The 13,110-nt window shown below is 42.8% G+C and overlaps 1 protein-coding gene and 1 non-coding gene across 2 annotated transcripts in view; both read right to left on the bottom strand.

Moving 5' to 3' along the window:
• The window catches only part of DPYSL2 (dihydropyrimidinase like 2), a 149,959-nt gene that overhangs the window by 89,735 nt on the left and 47,114 nt on the right, over positions 1–13,110 (bottom strand). The gene's annotated exons all lie outside the window — the stretch shown is intronic.
• Positions 4,207–4,313, bottom strand: LOC127490399 (U6 spliceosomal RNA). Its single transcript, XR_007918361.1, has one exon. It is a non-coding gene; the product is annotated as a U6 spliceosomal RNA (small nuclear RNA).

Here is a 13,110-nt window from a genome sequence, read left to right on the forward strand (position 1 = left end):
AGTTTTGACCCACCCCATGAATTCTCTAACCACCCCCAGACTACCATGCTGTAATGAAGCCCAAGCTACAAAGAAACTCCAGTGGCCAGTCCCAGAGGAGCCCAGCCTTTCAACCATCACCCCAAGGTGCCAGACAGGTGGATGAAGAAGGCTCCAGATGACACCACCCCTGTTGTTCAAGTCACCCAAAGTCATTCAAATTTTCCCAAATAAGTCTCTAGACTCTTGAAGCAGAGAGAATACATCCTTGCTCTCCAGTGTTGGTCCTGACCCTGGGGTCCATTAGCATAAAAAGCTGGTTGGTTTTTGCCAATCTGGGGCTGCCTGTTACCCAGCAGCACTCGTCTTCGACAACTGAAGTCAAAGCAGTGGGCAGGGACCACACGCACAAGACGTGCTAGGACACGGGAACACACTGAGGTTTTATTCTGTGTTTGGAAGGAAACCATTTAGCAGTCATCATCAGAGAGAAACTTAATCTGAGTCATACCATGTGTGTAGCATTCTGGATGCATTGTGCTGACAGGTTTGCTAGGAGGCAATCCAGGAAGAAGGTGACAGCTGAATGTGGCTAAGACTGGAGGTGAGAAGAAATGGACAGAGAGAAATGCTGTCACTTTCTCACTAAGTACTGTGCCAGGCCGTGACCTAAGCACTTTGCACCCATTAACTCTGGTTAATCCTCATCCAAACTGCATGTAATCCTCACAACCCCCCTGTGAGGTGGAAACAGAGACACTGAAGAACTTTCTCCAGGACACAAAACTCAGTAGTGGCAGAGCCAGGAATCAAGCATCTGCAGATAAATGTCTCCTCTTCCACCAGCTCTTCCTGGATGTGGGTGAATGGAAGAAAACATCAAGTAGGAATCCCAGATTTGCAGTTTGCATTGCCATGAATGGCGGTTCTCTCGAAATGCTAGAATAGTGGGGGTGTTGGACGTGGGACGCTGGTCAAGAACAGGGAGATTTTTCTCAAAAAACTTCCAGTTTAAGTCAGAATGAAGGTGGCCATTGGCCAGGGGTCCCACCAGTGCTGCTGTCTGAAGCAAGAAAAATCTATAATAAGCATATGCACTATTTGTTAAGTTGGGTGCCACTCCCCAGCTACTTTCTATTTTATTCACAGTTCAAGGGCAGGGAGTGTTCATAGCTCCTAACGGCTTCGATGGTGACAGCATTATAGAGAGACCCAGATGCCTCCTATGGACCTGGGTGCTTTCAGGGAGATCATATGGAGCTCCAGAGCTTTATTGAGGAATCATTTTTTCTAAAGCTTCGTCCCCCCTGGTGTTGCCGATATGGGATGGAATATTCATCATGCTTCCATTTCGGGGCTCCACCAGGCAGAGGTAGAATCCTTGCTAGTTATTGATAATTTCATAAATCTTTTGAGACTTGATGGTGCTGAGTTTCTTTGTGGCAGCTGCCCCACCATTGTTCTTAATCTGCTCCAGGACCAAGCTCACGACACAGATGCTAAAACACGGGGCGTGTTGTACAAGGAGTTGCTTGTGGCCTGCACTGTGTACTCCAGGACAGAGGGGCAGTCTCGGAGGGCGAACCCCAGCAGGTCATCGCGGACAATCACCACCGTGGCTCCTGCAGAGCCCACGTTCTTCTGGGCACCAGCAAAAATCACACCAAACTTGGAAACATCTGCTGGCCTGGAGAGGAAGTTTGTGGTCATGTCACAAACCAGAATGGCTCCCTTGACATCAGGCACGAAGTCAAACTCCACGCCGTGCACTGTCTCATTTGCGCAATAGTACACGTAGGAGGCATCTGGATTAAGGTTCCAGATGCTTGGACCTGGGATTTTTGTGTAACTCCACAGTTTAGGGTGGATGATAGTCACAGTCCCAAACTTCTTAGCTTCTTCTGCAGCCTTTGCTGGCCAAAGTCCTGTCACCACATAGTCAGCACACCTTCCGGTTTCAGGACAGTCAGGTTTAAGGGGACAGCACTGAACTGGCCATGGCCACCTCCTTGCAGAAAAATCACCTTGTACTTCTCTGGAACGGCTAACAATTCCCCCACATGATTCTCTGTGTTGTGAACAATCTTGACAAAATCTGAGAACCTATGACTCATTTCAAGGGTACTAATGCCAAGTCTTTTGTAGTCCAGTAATTCTTCCTGTATCTCTAACAATACCGGGCACGAAGCTTGGCGGGCCCGGCCTGAAGTTGACAATCAGCCTCAGAGAATCCATGGTGCCGCGGTGCGGGCAGTGAGTCAGCTACTGAGGAGCCACAGTGTGTCCAGCGGGTGTCCCCGGACGCGCCGCGCCAAGTGTGCGCCCAGCGCTGGCTGCCTTCCCCCTCCCTGCCCTTCTCATTTGTGGCCTCACTTCTTCCAAGGTTGCTGGGGGCAGGCAGAAGGCGACGGCAATAGTACAACATAATAACCAGGGGCCACAGCGCTCTTGCAGTAACTACTCTTCCTCTGGGAAAAACCTAGCTCAGCTCAAGTTCTCTTAAGGCCCAGAGTCTGCAAAAACATGCATCCTATAATTAATACTGCTTCTTTCCTTTCTGGTGAAAACTAAGTGGGCTCTACAAACTAACTCCAGTGGCTCGCACTTACACAGAGCATACCAAGGTCCACATGTACCTTTCCTGAGAATATAAATTATCCACAGTGCAGAAACAGAGCCTGCAAGGCCCAGAAAATCCTTACAGAAATCTCCCTGTGCCCCTAAACCTGCTTACTGTTCTGGTATTTTCAGCAAAGCACCGAGAGGTTCTCGTGGAATCTGGCCCACTGTGATCTCAGGCTGCAGAAACACTGATGTTCACCTTCAAGATCGAGTATATGGAGTTCAGACCGTCAGCCAGGCTAAGTCCACACCATCAGCAGAGGGCTGTGATCGTAAAGCTAACGGTACTCTCAAATACAGGATGAAGTGAGCAAATCCTTTGGCACAGCTCCCAGAGTTTCTTACTGCTCATTCGTACATAACCCAACTGAGGTCTGGTCTACAGGGCGGGAATACACCTGCTTTTGAGAAACTTCGGAAACACACTCTCAGGGTGGGCTAAGGTATGCCACCAAGTGTGTCAAGAATGGTCATATCAGGTCTGGCATTGAGAAGCAGCATATTAAGGCACTACCTGCAATGCCAGAATCCCATATGGGAGCCGATTCAAGTCCTGGCTGCCTCACTTCCAATCCAACCCCCTGCTAATCCATCTGGGGAAGCAGCAGAAGATAGTCCAAGTGCTTGGGCCCCTGCCACCCACATGGGAGACCCGGATGGAGTTCCAGGCTCCTGGTTTAGGACCAGCCCAGCCCATCTTGTAGCCATTTGGGGAGTGAACCAGTTGATGGAAGATCTCTTTCTCTTTCTGTCTCCCCGCCCCCCCCACCATAACTCTACCTTTCAAATAAATAAATCTTTCTAAAAATAATAAATAAATAGAATGTTCCTGTGTGCTTCTAATAATTACACTTTAAAATTTTTTTTATTTATTTGAAAAGCAGAGAGATAGAGACTAAGGCAGGGAGCGATCTCCCATCTGCCGATCTACTCGCAAATGCCTACAACAGCCAGGGCTGGGCTATGCCAAAGCCAGAAGCCAGAAACTCAATGCAGGTCTTCCACATGGGTGGCAGGAACTGAAGTACTTGAGCCATCACTTGCTGCCTCCAAAGATGTACGTTGGCAGGAAGCTGGATGAGGACTTGAACCCAACCACTCTGATGTGAGATGGAGGTTTACCCGCCATGACAAATGCTTGCCCCTACACTCTTTTGAGCTGAGCCATATCTTCATTCTTACTTTATTAACAGAGTATCTCCTACAGACAAACTATGGCAAAGCTGGAATGTGAAGCAAGGAGAAGTGGAGAAGGGGCTATTGAGAATGGGGAGGTGGTCTCCAGCCATGCTTAATAACTTCCAGTACGAGCAATGCTACTCCTGAGTCATCACAGAAGGCTGCAATCCCAGGGGGCTTCCCCTGGTGACCCCCACCCCCTGTTGGAACTTGCTCCGTGTAATTCAAGCCAGAGCTTAGAGAACTTGGGGTGGCTGGAGGATAACTAGAGAAGCATGACAGCACAGCAAGGCACCAGAAAGAAAGAAATCACTAGAGCTGATGATACGGCAAATGTAAATATCACTCTTTTCCTTTTTTTCTTTTTTTTTTTTTTTTTTGAATTTTAGAGAATACAGAATTTATTAGATAGTCAATCTAAAAACTAAAAATATGGAACGCTTCACGAATTTGCGTGAAATCCTTGTGCAGGGGCCATGCTAATCTTCTCTGTATTGTTCCAATTTTAGTATATGTGCTGCCGAAGCGAGCACTAAATATCATTCTTAATATCACACATAAAATTCAAAGGCAGGTGGTAAGTCATGAACAATTATTTGGAATCCATGACAATAAAGAGTTTCTATCATTCATTAACTCTTTACAAATCATAAGTTAAGGATGAACATTCCACTACACTTAAGAAAAGGACATAAACAGGCAATTCATAAGAAATAAGACAATCAACAAATATAAGAAAATATATTTAACTTTGCTATTAATCAAAAGGGAAATTTTTAAAAATTGAGACAGTATGTTTTTAATATATTTTACTGAATTATTTTGTTTTATTTATTTATTTATTTGAAAGGTAGATTGACAGAGAGAGAGGGAGAGAGATCTTCCATACACTGATTCATTCCCCCAGGTGCCTGCAACAGCCAGGACAGGGCCAGGATGATGTCAAAATCCTAGAACACAATTCAGGTCTCCCATATGGGTGCAAGGACCCAAGTACTTGGGCCATAATCTTTTGCCTTCCCAGGTATGTTAGCAGGAAGGTGGAGTGGCTAGGACTCAAACCAGCACCCCCACATGGAATGCAGGCATCCCAAGTGGCAGGTGAACCCAATGCACCATGACACCTGTCCCAACATGTTATATTTTAGCTGTCAAGCAGGTGAAGCTTGAAAAGATGGAAATACCAAGTATGTGCCAACATGTGAATGAACTGGCCCTTTCATTTCTTTCAAGGGATGTAAATTGGTACAACCTTTATGTAGGAAAGTACTGTTAAATTCTTTAATGCAACTGCCCTTTGATACAGAAATTTTTTCCAGAAACTTATCCTAAAGAAATAAGGGATAAATATTCATATTTGGGGATGTTCTTCACAGTACTACTAGAAATAGCTTAAAAAATAAAAACAGGGGCCGGCACTGTGGAGCAGTGAGTTCAGCTCCCCTCTGTAGCACTGGCATCCGATATGGATACGGGTTCAAGTCCCAGCTGCTCGACTTCCAATCTAGCTCCCTGCTAATGTGCCTGGGAAAGCAGCAGAAGATGGCCCAGGTACTCGTGCCCCTGACCCATGGGGGAGACCCGGATGAGGCTCCTGCCTCCTGGCTGTTGTGGCCATTTGGGGAGTGAACAAGCCAATGGAAGACTTCCCTCTCTGCCTCTGCCTCTCCTTCTCCCTCTCTGTAACTCTGCCTCTCAAATAAATAAATAAATAAATATTTTAAAAACAAGTTAAAAATAATAGAAAATTATTTAAATTCATAGTACATCCAACCATATAACTATTAATTTTAATACATGTACAATTACACAGATTAATTACAAAGCAGTTTGTATATTGCAATTCTATCTTTTAAAATGAACAGACTTTATTTTTTAGTGCAGTTCTAGGTTTACAGAAAATTTGAGCAAAAACTAGCAAAAAGGTTTCCATATAAAGCCCCCCACACACAGTTTCCACCATCATTAGCATATTAACATCTTGCATCAGTGATGCTGTTGTTAAAACTGATGAGCCAATACTGATGTGTTGTTAAGTGAAGTCCATAGTTTACATTTTGTTATTTTTGGTATTATGTATTCTATGAGTTTTGAAAAGGTAGTAAATGGATCCACTCACTACAGTATCATAAAAAAGTTTCACTGCCTTAAAAATCCTCAGTGCTCCACTCACTATTACAACCGCACGCACCTTCTAAACTCTTGGCCACCACCAGCTTTTCATTGATTCCAAAATTTTGTCTTTCCCAGACTATCATATAGTTTAAGTCATACATACAGTATACAGCACTTTTTTTTTTCTCATCTGTTAACTCTCTTCTTCCCTCACAAGTACTGTGCCAATTGGAACTGTTAATTATGATATGGGAATTATGGTCTTCTTTTTTTTTAAAGATTTATTTATTTATTTATTAGAAGACAGACAAACAGAGGGAGAGACAGAGAGAAAGGTCTTCTATCTGCTGGTTCACTCCCCACACAGCCATTAACAACAAGGGCTGGGCCAGGACAAAGCAAGGAGCCAGGTTGCAGGGAAATTAGGCACATGAGGCAATTCAAAGATGGCGCCCAAAGGAAGTAAGGTGGGTGGAACCCAAAGTTGTTTACCACCACAGCTAATTGGCCACACAACATCAGGCCAGGTGACGACAACTGATGACAAGTGTATGGAGAATCCTCAGAAACCTGAATATAGCACTACCACAGGACCCAGCCATCCCACTCCTTGGAATTTACCCAAATGGAATTAAAGGGGAGAAAAAAAGAGCCATTTGCACCTCAATATTTGTTGCAGCTCAATTCACAATAGCTAAGACATGGAATCAACCTAAATGTTCATCAACGGATGACTGGATAAAGAAACTATGGGATATGTACTCTATGGAACACTATACAGCAGTAAAAAACAATGAAATCCAGGCATTTACAACAAAATGGAGGAAGCTGGAAAACATGCTGAATGAAATAAGCAGTCCAAAAGGGACAAATATCATATGTTCTCCCTGATTGACGGCAACTAAACGAGCATCTAAAATGATACCCATTGAAGTGAAATGGACACTATGAGAGACAATGACATGATCAGCCCTTGTCTAGACTGTTGAGGAACAACTTACTATTTTATTCCTTTTAGTATTTTTGTTGTTGTTGTTGTTGTTGTTGCTCTGTTTGTTCTACATAAGACCACTGGTTGAACTCTGTAATCAATGCACAATCATTCTTAGGCGTTTAAAAATTAACAGAAAAGTGATCTCTGTTAAAGATAGGAGTGGGAATAAGAGAGGGAGGAGATATATAGGTTGGCACATGCTCACTCAGACTTACCTCCAATGGTGGAACTAGAAATGTGCCAAGGGATTTCAACTCAATCTTACCAAGGAGGCAGGTACCAATGTCAGCGCACTTGGTAAAGTGATAAGTATAAATACACAACTGATCAAAAAGATTGGGTATGTGTCAATGAGATTTCACAAATAAGACCAGTGTAAGCAAATAATGAAGGATAGAATTAAAAGGGAGAGAATGATCCTGCGGGGGAAACAGGACACACAGCAGACTCATAGAATGGCAGCACTCCTGCCTCAGAATCAACCCTTGGGACATTCAGATCTGGCTAAAAGGTCCATGAGAGTCTCACAGGCATGGAAAGCCATGACATGTTGGCAAAAAACAATCTAAATGAAAGATCCTGGTGAACAAGACCCCAGCAGAAGGAACAGGCCATCAAGGAGAGAGGCGCCTTTCTCTGAAGGGAGGAAGGAACCTCCACTGTGATACGGCCTTGACTAAAGAAGTTCAGAGTCCGTGAACTCAAGGGGCTTCCATAGCCTAGACAGCTCATAGCAAGAGTCTCGGGTGATTGCTGACGTCATAAATAAGAGTGCCAAGTGTTAAATCAACAACGGGAGTCACTGGGTACATGCTCCCCACGTAGGATCTCTGTCCTTAATGTGTTCTATGAAACTTAAAAACAACACTACTAGTCGAACAATACCCTATACCTTGTGCAGTTGTGTGAGTGCAGCCTGTTGAAATCCTTGCTTAGAATATACTAAGTTGATCTTCAGTATATGAAGGTAATTGAAAATGAAACTCGATGAAGGGTGGGATGGGAGAGGGAGTGGGAGAGGGGAGGGCCACGGGAGGGAGGGAGGTTGTGGGGGGGAAGCCACAACAATACAAAAGCTGCACTTTGTAAATTCACATTTATTAAATAAAAAAAAAACTATAAAAAAAAGACAAGTGTATAGACATATGGTTGGTCCTGTTAAAAATCGCCGCCCTGTAAAATGACCTTTTAAGTAACTGGTTGGTCCTTATGTCCTGTGGTTTCGTGCTTTAAAAGGCTTTGCTACGCGCGCAATAAACGAGTTCTTGCCTGACTTGACTCCCCACTGCATCTGACTGTCTCCGGGATCAAGGGAGGCTGGGGAACGGCTGAGCAGTGCACTTACATTTCCTCGGACCCAGTCCATCCTCGTTCGGGTGGACTAAGACCCTATACCAGGTGCTTCTTCCGGTCTCCCACATGGATGCAGGGGCCCAGGAACTTGGGCCATCTTCCACTGCTTTCACAGGCCATTAGCAGGGAGCTGGATTGGAAGTGGAGCAGCCGGGACTCAAAAAGGCACTCCCATATGGGACGCTGGTGCTGCAGGCAGAGGCTTAACCTTCTAGGCCTTTGAGCCTACTCCAGTATGTAGCCTTTTGAGATTGGCTTCCTTCACTGAGCAATCAGCATTTAAGGTTTATCCACTGCTTTCCATGGCTTGATAGCTCACTTATTTTTATCACTGAAAAATATTCCATCATCTAGATGTACTACAGACTGTTTATCCATTCACCTACTGAAGGACATCTTGGTAGCTTCCAAGTTTTCACACTTAGGAAAAAAGCTGCTGCAAACATTCCTGAGCAGAATGTTGCATGGGTATGTTTTCATGTCATCTGGGAAAATGCCAAGGATGTGACTGCTGGATCATGCGGTAAAAGTCTATTCAGTTTCATGAGAAACTGCTGAACTGTTTTCCAAGATGGCTGACAATTTTTTCCCTCAGAAATATTTTATTTAAGGAATACAAACTCATACATTTCATAATTAAAATTTTAGGAACATGGTGATTCTTCCCACTGTGCCCGCCATCCCACCCACTCTCTTACTACTCTTCCTCCTCACTCTCCTATTCCCACTCTCATTTTTTACTAAGGTCTATTTTCTTTTCCTTTCTTTTCTATTCTTTTCTTTTATTTATTTGACAGGTAGAGATATAGATAGTGAGAGAGAGACAGAGAGAAAGGTCTTCCTTCCATTGGTTCACCCCCCAAATGGCCACTACGGCCAGAGCTACGCCGATCTGAAGCCAGGAGCCAGGTGGTTCTTCCTGGTCTCCCATGCAGGTGCAGGGCCCAAGCACTTGGGCCATCCTCCACTGCCTTCCCGGGCCACAGCAGAGAGCTGGACTGGAAGAGGAGCAAGCGGGACTAGAACCAGGCACCCATATGGGATGCCAGCACTGCAGGCAGAGGACCAACCAAGTAGGCCACGGGGCCAGCCCCCACTAAGGTCTATTTTCAATTAACTTTATACACATATGATTAATTCTATGTTAAGTAAATAGTTCAATGAACAGTATGGGAAAAAAAGTTTTCCTCAACAATTGAGACTTGTCAAAGTCATCACTTCTCAAGAGTGTCGATTTCATTTCTACAGATTACCTTTTCGGTGCTCTATTAGTTATCACAGATCAGGGAGAACATATGGCTAACTCATTTATATGCTGATTTCATTTCGTTTGGGTAAATTCCCAGGGGTGGGCTGGCTGGGTCATATGGCAGGTTTATATTCAGATTTCTGAGATATCTCCATATTGTCTTCCATAGTGGCTTTACCAGTTTACATTCTAACCAGTAGTGGAATAGGGTACCTTTTCCCCACATCCTCACCAGCATTTGTTGTTTGTTGATTTCTGTAGGAAAGCCATTCTAATGGGGGTGAGGTGAAACCTCATTGTGGTTTTGATTTGCATTTCCCTGATGGCTGTGATTCTGAGCGTTTCTTCATGTGTCTGTTGACCATTTGGATTCCCTCTTTTGAAAACTGCCTGTTTAAGTCCATTTCTTCACTGGGCTATTTTGTTGTTGTTGAGTTTCTTAATCTCTATATATTCTGGTTGTTAATCCTTTATCAGTTGCATAGCTTGCAAATAATCTTCCCCATTCTGTCAGTTGCCTCTTCACTTTGCTGTTTCTTTTGCAGTAGAGAAGCTTTTCAATATGATGTAATCCCATTTGTCATTTTGGCTTCGATTGCTTGTACCTCCGGGGTCTTTTACAAGAACTCTTCACCTAAGGCAATGTCTTACAGGGTTTCCTCAATGTTCTCTAATAATTTGATGCTGTCGGGTCAGTGGATTTTTGTGTAAAATGTGAGGTAGGGGTCTTGCTTCATACTTCTGGATGCTGAGATCCAGTTTTCCCAGCACCATTTGTTGAAGAGACTGTCCTTGCTCCAGGGATTGATTTAAGCTCCTCTGCCAAAGATAAGTTGGTTGTAGATGCATGGAATGATCTCTGGCGTTTCTATCCTGTTCCATTGGGGCTGACCATTTTGTATCCTTACCAGTCGCAGATGAGGGGTCCTGTTGCTCCACATCTTCAAGAACATCTGCTCTGGATCTGGGCCATTCTAATAGGTGTGCATTGGTATTTTGTTGTTGTTTTGATGACCTACAATGTGGAGCATCATGCACAGGCTTATTTCCCATCTGGGTATCTTCTTTAGTGAGGTGTCTCTTTTAGTATTAGGCACATTTTTTAATAGATTGTTTGTTTGCTTATTGTTGAGTTTTAAAAGTTATTTGCATATTTTGGATAACAGCCCTCTATCAGATGTATCTTTTTTTTGAAAACTTATTTATTTTGAAAGTCAAAGTTTCAGGGAGAGAGGGAGGGTGGGAAGGAGGGAGAGAGAGAGACAGAGAGAGATCTTCCATCTGCTGGTTCACTCCCAGGATGGCCCCAAAGACCAGTGCTAAGCTAGGCCAAAGTCAGGAGCCAGGTCCTTCATCCATGTCTCCCATGTGGGTAGCAGGGGCCCAAACACTTAGGCCCTCCTCCACTGCTTTCCTAGGCACATTATCAGGGAGCTGGATCAGAAGTGGAGCAGCTGGGACACAAAACAGTGCCCATACAGGATGCCAGCATGTCTTCACCCACTATGTCCCAACACTGGCCCCTATCCGTTGTATCTTTGACAAACATTTTCACAGCCTGCAATTTATTTTTTTGTTCTCTTGATAGTGTTCTTCACAGAGCAGATGTTTTAATTTTAATGAAGTCCAGCCTACCAGTTGTTTCTTTCATGGATCATGCCTTCAGTGCTGTATAAAAAGTCACTGCCAATCCCCAGGTCATCTAGCTTTTCTTTTATGTTATCTTCAAGATTTTACAGATTGCATTTTAATCTCAGTTTATGATCTATTTTGAGTTAACTTCTCTGAAAGGTAAAGACAATGTCTACATTTATTTTTTCCATGTGGATGTCTAGTTGTTCAGCACCCTTTGCTGAAAAAGATATACTTTCTCCTTTGAATTGCCTTTGTCCTTTTATCAAAGATAAAATGACTATGTTAGTATAGATCTATTTCTAGGCACCCTGCTCTCTTCCAATGAACCGATTTTCTATTTCACCAATTCAAAACTGTCTTACTACTGCAGCTTTATTGTAACTCTTCACTAAGGTAGTATATGACTTGCCTCATTCAATTTTGTGTCAACTGTTTTGAATCTTTTGCCTGTCCATATAAACTTCAGATTCAATTTATTGATTTCTTCAAAACAGCTTGCTGTGATTTTGACTGCAATTTTAATTGTGTTGAATGTACAGATCAAGTTGAGAATTAATGCCTTGACAATACTGAATCTCCCAATTCATGAAATGGGATTTATTTTTATTTTTTTTAAAGATTTATTTCAATTATTTGAAAGTCAGAGTTACAGAGAGAGGTAGAGACAGAGAGAGAGGTCTTCCATCTGCTGGTTCACTCCCCACATGGCCACAACAGCCAGAGCTGTGCCAATCCGAAGCCAGGAGCCAGGAGCTTCTTCCGGGTCTCCCTCACAGGTGCAGGGGCCCAAGGACTTGGGTCATCTTCTACTGCTTTCTCAGGCCATATCAGAGAGCTGGATTGAAAGAGGAGCAGCTGGGACTAGAACCAGTGCCCATATGGGATGCCGGCGTTTCAGGCCAGGGTTTTAACCTGCTGTGCCACAGCGCCGGCCCCTATTTATTTATTTATTTCATTCTTTCTTCTTTGATTTTTTTTAATCAGAAAATTGTAGCCTCCTCATATAGATCTTGCACATATTTGTTAATTTATGACTAAATATTTCATTTTGTGGGTATTGTGTTTTATTTTAATTCCACTTACTCACTGCTGGTATAAAGGTAAGTATTGAACTTCTGTGTATTATCCTGATATCTAACTGCTTATTATTCTAAGACCTTTTTTCAATTATTTTCAATTTTATGCAAAGATATTCATGTCACATGCTCATTAAGTATCAATAATATTAGCATTATGGTGTAAACTGTTTAAGGAGTTATTTTTTAATCATACACACAGTTTATTTATTGTATGTATATACACTGTGTAAAGTACATTAGAGAGCTTCCAGTTTCTGGTCTGACATGCTAGCAGCTTTCATTCTCATAACAAGAAAAAACCTTCAGAAACTGAAAAATCAACAACTTTTCTTCCCTTATGAAAAAGAAAAAAAGAAATAGAGGGGGGAATAGTGAGGACTATTGAGATGCTAGCAATATTTTGATCTTAATTTGGGTATTGGTTAAGGGTGTGCTCAGAGGACAAAAAACACATTTATCTGTACAGTTATATGAATTTCTTGATATGCACACTGTATTTCAAGAAATTTTTAAAAAAAATAAAGAAAGAAACTTCTTAGACCATCAGATAATTGAGGCTGAGGTCCCAGGACAAACCACTTTACCACAATGCGTGAGACAGGATAATACAGAGAATCAGAGCTTACTGGAGAAGCGGCCTACTGTAGAAGGAAGCACAAAGTCCCTTACAAGGCTTGCTGAAAGGCAAGAAAACACAAATTAATCATTAAATTAAATGTACCATGAACTTAAGTAATTTTCCATTGTCCTTCCCTTTCAGAGAAGTTAATTCAGAATAGATCATAAGCATTACAATCAGACCCCGATATAACAGGGATTTTGTACTGTCAAGAAATTTAAAATAATTATGATTGCTGTGAAAAATATCTAACATATATGTGATTGAATACTGGAGGGAGAATAAA

This window comes from Oryctolagus cuniculus, chromosome 2, assembly GCF_051225735.1.
Source record: "Oryctolagus cuniculus isolate XC-2025 breed Fujian yellow rabbit chromosome 2, ASM5122573v1, whole genome shotgun sequence".
In the NCBI taxonomy this organism is placed as follows: Eukaryota; Metazoa; Chordata; class Mammalia; order Lagomorpha; family Leporidae; genus Oryctolagus; species Oryctolagus cuniculus.